This window comes from Haliotis rubra, unplaced genomic scaffold, assembly GCF_003918875.1.
Source record: "Haliotis rubra isolate DU_JTF1 unplaced genomic scaffold, ASM391887v1 Scf249, whole genome shotgun sequence".
In the NCBI taxonomy this organism is placed as follows: domain Eukaryota; kingdom Metazoa; phylum Mollusca; class Gastropoda; order Lepetellida; family Haliotidae; genus Haliotis; species Haliotis rubra.
In genome coordinates this window covers 973,488-982,683 of record NW_025766547.1, presented here as the reverse complement: position 1 = coordinate 982,683, position 9,196 = coordinate 973,488, and the positions used below count along the sequence as shown (strand labels likewise).

Here is a 9,196-nt window from a genome sequence, read left to right as displayed (position 1 = left end):
GCAAACACGAATTGCTGCCTGTGCTTGATCAGATGTACCAACTGGAATAAATTCCTCCAAGCTCCCAGATGAGGTAATGGCAACACTGGAGACGGAAGAACATCTCATCAATGCTATAATCGCCATGACACCCCTTCAGACCAGCCAGCACCAGATCCCCCACCAGTTACTGTAGCTGTTCCAGATCCCTCAGCAGAAGCAGCCATGTCAGATCCAGATCCACCTGTTGTAGCAGATATGCCAGTACCAGATTCACCTGCTGAAGCAGCCGTTATAGATCCACCAGCTGTAGCCGCCGTTCCAGATCCGCCATCATCAGCAGAACTCCTTGCTACAAAGAGACGTCAGCAGATCAATATCCAGAGGAAGAGGGCAGTAGACTCTCAGTTGCAAAAAAGCCGAGAGAATATTGAAAAGAAGTAAAGTTGTTCTGTCAGAAGTTCACGTTGGTGACAACGTTACAGTTCCAATCCCATCCGTGGAAAGAGGTGGAGCGCAATAGTGCAGTGGTAAGGCGTCAGCCTATCACGCTGAAGGCCCGGGTTCGATTCCCGGTGGAGGCACCTATGTTCGGGTCCCGAGGTGGGCACATTTGCGCAGCATCCTTGGACAAGATTCTTAGATCCACATTGTCTCAGTTCACCCAGCTGTAAAATGAATACCCGTGAGGGTGTGCTGGCAATTTGAATGTTTAGTTCATTGCGCCTAACAGGCAGCATGGCTGTGTGATCCCCAGGGAGTTGAAAGAGTTTCGGAAAGTACGATAGTGTCCTATGACCGGGGATAGTAATGTACGTAGCGCCGTGAGCAAGCAATGTGCCTGGATATGAGGGCCATATAAGCGGAATATTACTATTACTATTAGAGCTGATCCCATTAATGACAGTGGCATATACACAAATGCTGTCAAAGCTGGTGTTTTATCTGGAAAACATTCTCGTAATTTCAGTTTGATGTCTGCGCCACAGCTCCGTACACCTTAGAGGATACGTCTACTGAAAAACTGGTCTCCTTACGCTTAGCAGTCCAGTTTGGGTCAGCCTGTGGTATACAAGGCTTTGTTAAGTGCAATTGTGCTGGAGTCAAGAGGTGCCAGACAAATAGATGCAAATGCTACAAGGCTGGTGTAAAATGTAATTCAAGGTGCCACTCATCACTGTCTTGTCAAAATAAAAACTGAATTGATGTTCTCCAAACATTTTCATCATACTTTTCCTTGTGCACATCATGTACATCTATTATGTTGAATAAAGATATGATTGTAGCAAAGTCTCTATCCTGCTTTATACTGAAGTTCCGATTCGGGATTCGAATCCCCAAATGTGAACAAAAAATTCGGATTCGGGATTCGAATCTGATAATAATGATAATAATGAATATTGACATTGTTCGTGTTTCTTCGATCGTCATCCGGGGTTTCAGGACCGTTCACTATTTCCGAGGGTGCACGGCAACATCGAGGATAGATACGCTGACAGATGAAGGTGCAAAGAGTATAGTTACAAGGAGTGAGTGAGTTTGGTTTTACGCCCCTTGTAGCAATAATCCAGTAATATCACGGCGGGGGACACCAGAAATGGGCTTCACACATTGTACCCATGTGGGGAATCGAACCCGGGATTTCAGCGTGACGAGCGAACGCTTTAACCACTAGGCTACCCCACCGCCCCATAGTTACAAGGACACTGAAGTTCCGAATTCCAAATGTGTAAAAGAAATGCATAATAAGAGTTATATTGAATACTAAATGCCGAATGCTGAGTACAGTTTTCGATATTTGAACCTCAAATCTTGATTTTTTAGCATTCGGGTTTCGGGATTCGAATCCCGAATATGAAAAAAATATTCAGATTCGGGATTCAAATCCCGAAACCCGAATGTTGAGAAAACTCAGATTTCAGGTTCCAATATCGGAAACTGTAGTTACCAAGGTATACAACGAGCACCTATAGTACTGTCGGAAATAGAAAAAAAATGTTTTTAGGCTGTTACTCTGTATCCCTAAAATTTACACAATTGCAAATAGCATATGTCGAAACAACCCACTTCGGCCTAACTGGGCGTTCAGTGGGATGCGTAATACGATATCCAGAAAAGCATGTTTACTCGTAAAATCGGGCAAAACGAATAGCTGCTGAAAACAATAGGTCAGACTATAGATATTAGGTCGCTCAGCCAGGTATGACGACGGACCGTCGACTCACCTGGCATGAAATGCACGTGCTGCCTACCAGCACAAGGGGTCATCTCAAAGATAGTTTGTGCTTTTTCATGTGTGTTGACTATTAACATCTAACGAGTCTTTCTTTCATATAGTTTCATATAGTTTATGTTGAGATATGTAAAAGAGTATGACACCCGAAATCCATAGAAACGCATCGTAGTATATGGGTGGCATGACCACCCGAAGATCGACAGGACTGGATATTATTTGTAAATTGTTATGACGTGCCGTGTACCTCCCCAGTATAATTGCCCTAAAGGATTATCTTATCTTACCTTTTGAGACGACCCCTCCTATCTGTTTCTTTTTATAGTCACCGTGAGACTGCATGGTAGCTACATCCTTAATAGTTTCGGCATAAAAGTTATTATTTTTTACGTCAGCTATCGTTTATAATGATTCTACGTCTAATTTCAAATTGGGCATTTAAAAAGTGTCCTTTGTAATACAATATCGTCGCACACTAATTTGCGTAAAGCCATGGTCTGTTCCAAATAAGTCTTTTTTTTTTGCTCATTTCTGCACTAATGTCTCCTCAGTAGAGTCCCTTTTCTCCGTTTCCTATCTCTCTACCACTGAGACTGTCGTTAGGCCGAACTTAGATTAACAGATATTTCACACTTTCACATATCAACTACATAAATTGTAGATATAAATGAGAAAATACAGTTTTTTTCTTTTTCCGACAGTACTATAGTACTTTAGAAGGGGGGTGAAATATAAGAGTTCAAATACCGAATACCGAGTGTCGAATGTGCAAATTAGAATACCGAATCTGAAAAAAAATTCAGAACCGGGATTCGAATCCCGAATATGAAAAAGAAATCAGATTTATCATTCGTATCCCGAATGTGAAAAAATATTCAGATTCGGGATTCAAATCCCGAATATGAAAAATAAATTCAGATTCATCATTCGAATCCCAAATGTGAAAAAGTATTCAGATTCATCATTCGAATCCCGAATGTGAAAAAAATATTCAGATTCGGGATTCGAATCCCCAATCCCGAATCCGTTTTTAACTTCATGTTCCCAACCTCATTGCCTCTCATTACGTGCTTTTGTTTCCCAAGTCTTTGACAAACTGGCCCCACATGATGTAACTGAAATACGGTTCACAATTTCTAAATCTCCAACTCACTCATACAAACACGTCACTTCTAAGGTTAATTGTCATGTTCAACTGTAAACTAAACTCACAGTTTCCGTGTCCCACTGGCAGTGTCCTAGAATTAGTGAAGACTGATAAACCATATACAAGATAATCACCTGGAGAGACCGACTAGTTCTCATTCAGGATTTATCCCAGTGTATACTATATGACTGGACATGTTACACATATACAGGTCATAGTTTGATCAGGTCCACTTACATTGGTCAAGATAACACGATTTAGCATAGCTCACACGAGTGTCCACACAAGTGCATGGTTCTCTTGATGATCTTCCGTGTAACTCCTAACTCAGATACATTTATGGTCTGCAAATAATCGAGGTCTTTCACAATCCAGTGACTGACATCGTGAGCATCGATCATGACATATGTTTTTGTGTGTGCTAATAAGTGGGACAAAACCCTAACAACCAACCTCAAGGACTTTAAACTCAGAAAGCTCCAAGAAGCCATCTACATCAAAAGACTCCAGCCATCAATCAACCGTGACCAAGGTTATTACATACCTCCTGCGTACTACCAGCTCATTAAAGATCCTCATCACCGATAATCCCCATTTATGTATACCACAGGCTTCACTATATCTCCTTGTGTACTTTGCAGGCTTCATTTGTTAACGCTTTTATCAAAGCCCTTGTGTTGTTATTGTGTCTGGGCGGCGATGGGGTAGCCTAGTGGTTAAAGCGTTGGCTCGTCTCGCCGAAGACCCGGGTTCGAATCCCCACATGGGTACAATGTGTGAAGCCAATTTCTGGTGTTCCCCGCCGTGATGTTGCTGGAATATTGCTAAAAGCGGCGTAAAACCAAACTCATTCAGTCAGTCAGTATTCTGTCTGGCTTCCTTATCCCTATTCTACTATAACTTGTATATATGTCATCCTCCTTCATCCTTATTCTGTTCATCACTTGCTTGATAACGGTGTTAGAACCTACACCGAAACGTCGCTCTCATAGCAAGATAGTGTTTATCCACATATTGTTATCTTTCCTAGTGTTAATAAGGTTGTCAGGTGTAATGATTGGTTGGTTGTAGTTGTTTAACGCCGCACTCAGCACTATTCCAGCTATATGGCGGCGGTCTGTAAATGAACAAGACAATCCAGTGATCAAGGGCATGAGCATCGATCTAGACAGTTGTTATACGATGACATATGCCAACCAAGTCAGCGAGCCTGACCACCAGATTTGATTTAAACATATTTATTCAAGAGAATGGATTGGGTACAAGTTATGCCAACTCAGTGAAACCCTCTCCTGTTTACAGTGCTTACATGCAAAAGTGAAACAAACTATATGTACAGGGATAGAAAGATATACAAAATGATATATACTATACAATGAATACATGAATTATTTAGATCATACACATTATATCCAATTACTGAACCTTTTGGAATTTGATATATATTTTTGAACTTGACCACCAGATCGATCCCGTTAGTCGCCTCTTACGACACGGATTGCCGAAGACCAATTCTAACCAAGATTGTCACTGCTCTCTCATACGGATGTCAGTTTAACGAGTTCCTAACCCTTTTGTAAATTAAATAATTTGGATACCTTTTATCACTCTGTTTATACTGTCCTGTTTTGGATACACAGAAGTAACACCTTTATCCTCTCTTGTCTAATTATGATTGAAGTACATTGGTATTTGAGAATATCTTGAAACATTTAGGTATCACATTGTTGATGCTTCCAGAATAAACAGTGTACGCCCATTGTCTTTCAGTTACTGTATTCTCTTCTTTGATTTCACTACACGTGATCCGGGGATGATCCAGCTATGTTATCCCTGCTCTAGAGAAGCGGTCATGTTGGTCCCTAAACGGAAGCAATTTCCGTATTGTTGTTTGCAAAATCTCTACCAAGAATAAAGGTTTAAAGACAGTCCCCTTCAATTGATTCTATTTCAGTGAGTGAGTGAGTTTAGTTTTACGCCGCCGTCAGCAATATTCCAGCTATATGGCGGCGGTCTGTAAATAATCGAGTCTGAACCAGACAATCCAGGGATCAACAGCAGGAGCATCGATCTGCGCAATTGGGAACCTATGACACGTGTCAACAAAGTCAGCGAGCCTGACCACCCGATCCCGTTAGTCGCATCTGATTCTATTTCAGCACACAAATGGTAGTGGCTGCGGCCGAAGCTTATATCCGTTTATTACATTCTCTGTCATCTTTTCTCTAATCGTACCTGGTTGGCTTCACCCAAATGATTTTTTGTTCTGTGGCGAAACCTTAACCTCTTGTTAGGTACGGAACATCCATGGATATTTTGTGTGCACTTCAGTTAGATTTTGTTACCCTTTACATCGTCGTTTTAGGGCAATCTTGGTATATTGTATGTGCGCATCTTTCACTTGTGCTTTGAGTTTGTTGGATGCAGGTGCCGTTCCGTGGTTATGGTTAAGACACGGATCGGTTTCCGGTGTACTTGCTGGAATGGGAGTCTGTGTTGTCGCTGTAGCGAAGGACTGACTGAGTTTGGTTTTACGCCGCTTTTAGCAATATTCCAGCAACATCACGGCGGGGGACACCAGAAATGGGCTTCACACATTGTGCCCATGTGGGGATTCGAACCCGAGTCTTCGGCATGACGAGCCAACGCTTTAACCATTAGGCTACCCCACCGCCCCCTGTAGCGAAGGATGCTCTCGGTAATACATAGCCGCCATACAGACTTACGGCTGCCATGCTTGAGGTATCCGGCATATTGAAATATGTATCCACTAACATTTGATGATGGCTTCCCGTGGATATTCCAAACACCCATATAACGATTTAAAGGTCATGTGGAAGTGACTGAATGAATCCCTTTAACATCACATACGTGTTTCGTTTGGGGGAAAGGTCTACATGTAGCCACAGCCGTTTCGGTGTAACTACCTTCACTCAAGCTTAAACTTCATATGTTAACATAGCAACTTTATATTAATGATGGAGCGGTTGGCTAGTATAGTAGATCAAGCGTTGGTGTGTCACGGCGAATCCCTGGGTTCGATTCCTAACAGGTATGCGTTGTGTGAAGACCATTTCGCCGCCATTGCTGGAATATTGCTAAAAGCGGCGGAAAACTAAACTCACTTACTTATATACGTGTGATCGTTGAGCCTTGTAATGGTACAAATCATCTTTGCTGGGAAACATTTTCTGTGTTAGAATGGTCAGTCTGTGGAAGTGACAAATGTCCTTAGAGTATATTTGATTACTATACAGAAATGTTCTTCACGCTCTTTGCTGTAAACGTGACTTCATGTTCACAGATTATGAACAACACAAACCTCAACAAATGACAACAGACCGTAAAGGACTTCGACATCATTTCCCACTTTATTTGTGTAACTTTCTTTCCAGTTCCTGTGACAAATAATGACAATTGCTAGAAGGATGACTGCAGTAGGACCTCGCTTCTTTCAGCTACAATAAACTGGCTTGAACAAAATGGTTGACGAGTTGTACTGTGTTGTATGTACACACAATGAAACATCTCAAACATATTACATGCAAAATGTAGAACCAATCCATGGAAGGTTTATACTGGACACTGTAATAAAGTCGAACAAACATGAATACCATTTAAAAAACTAACGGTAATATAATGAATATGTCATATACTGTTTCAAACGGAAAATGATATGTACAACAATAAAGTATGCTGATCAACGCGTCCTTGCAACACGTATTGGAAGGATGGATGCTGAGAAACATTAACAGCCGCATTGCAATTATGTTAGAACTGATTGGGTTTAATGAATACGTTCATTAAATATGCATACAATCTTGTGATATGAAGAGTTTCTTGTATGTAACACTGGAAACAAACACGACTTGTATGAACAAACCAAGACATTCCCTCAAACAAATGACCATTTTCATAAAATAGTTCTACTCAAGCAAATGACCTATAATTAGTTGTGTTGTAAATACTGCAGTATAAGATGTAAGTGTCAGTATGAGTGTCCATGACGGATTCTTGTATCGCGACATCGCGGAAGGATTTGCAGAAAATGTGACTTACCGCAGTATTGCAGCAAAATCTCAGGATTTGGCTTTTTATTAATAAATACACAATACGTAATTATTTCGATCGACAACTGCCCACGAATTTCCACAAAACGGTCGAATGATGCCATTCAGACTTATAAAATACGGACGCTACAATTTTTTAAGTTCCTGTGTTTTGACTCTTATAGAATATACAAATATATACTCCAGCCGGAGAAATATCTGTCGTTTTTAACATCAAAGAAATTAAGATATCCATTTATACGTTTTAGGTTAGGTTTGATCAACATAATGGTAAAAAAAGGAAGACGTTTTAATATTGAACGATGCAAGAGAATGTGCCCACTGTGTAATATAGATGTGGAAAATGAAATCCAATTTTTACTTGTATGTCCTTTGTATAAAGATTTGCGTACGAAATATATAGCTGAATATTATCTATGTAAGCCACCTACATTAGCATTTAAACTACTTCTTTCATCAACTGACCAGCATGTAATAATAAAGCTGTCGTACTATATCAATTATGCTCTTATTAAACGTAACAATCTGATAAAAGTGTTGTAGGTCCATCATATTTCACTACTTGTACATAATTTACTGCCTGTATCATGATTTGCTGTTTGGATCACTAATTACTACTTATTTCACCATATGTATAATGTATATGTATAACTCCAATGTATATGGGCCGGAGGACTTTTGTACAATAAACATCTTTGACTTTGACTACATAAAGATGGCAAGCTAAACCAACCCTGAAATGACTAAAACAGGATCTATACATTCGCAAAGAAGACATTTTGAGGCGGGAATGGTTATATTTTTACTGCAGGCATGTAGCAACTTTACCTCAGAATCGCCCTCCCTGGTGAAAACAAACCAGATATTGTTTTTCATTGTATTGGAAACCTATATCGAGAAGTTGACTTAATGGACGTAAATTGTCGAGTATGACCCAGACGAACCGTGGTTGAAGAACGAGCAACGTAAACTCTTATCGGGGCACAGAGACGCCTAATCTGTTAATTCACTGACTTGCTCTTACGACAAACATGGATAGCTGGGGATGTTATTTACACCATGGGGCGAGAAGGATGAAATTATGTGTGGCATGAATATGTCTTCCTTCACACGGTGCTCACAAACATTATAAACCAGTCAAATCTGAGATTCGAGCCCACGATATGAGAAACAGGAAATGCAGTGCCCATCAAATTGCACTGCATTATATCACCATGCCGTTTGTATCCTTCCGAGGCGACCTGGCATCCGAACCTACCTCAACCGACCCTGTGAGAACATAGCTGAACCTCCCGTACACCATCACTGTACGATCTGTATTGGATCTCCCATACAACACAACTGTACGATCCGTATTGGGTCTCCCTTACACCACCACTGTACGATCCGTACTGGATCTCCCGTACAACACCACTGTACGATCCGTACTGGGCCTCCCGTACAACACCACTGTACGATCCGTATTGGATCTCCCTTACACCACCACTGTACGATCTGTACTGGGCCTCCCGTACACCACCATTGTACGATCCGTACTGGATCTCCTGTACAACACCACTGTATGATCAGTACTGGGCCTCCCGTACAATACCACTGTACGATCCGTACTGGGCCTCGCGTTCAACACCACTGTACGATCTGTACTGGGCCTCCCGTTACACCACCACTGTACGATCAGTACTGGGCCTCCCGTACAATACCACTGTACGATCCGTACTGGGCCTCGCGTTCAACACCACCGTACCATCTGTACTGGGCCTCCCGTCA

The 9,196-nt window shown here is 41.3% G+C and overlaps 1 non-coding gene across 1 annotated transcript; it reads left to right on the top strand.

Annotated features, from left to right (window-relative positions):
* Positions 1-495: 495 nt before the first annotated feature.
* Trnad-auc lies at positions 496-563 on the top strand. The gene has a single exon. It is a non-coding gene; the product is annotated as a tRNA-Asp (tRNA).
* Positions 564-9,196: the final 8,633 nt, after the last annotated feature.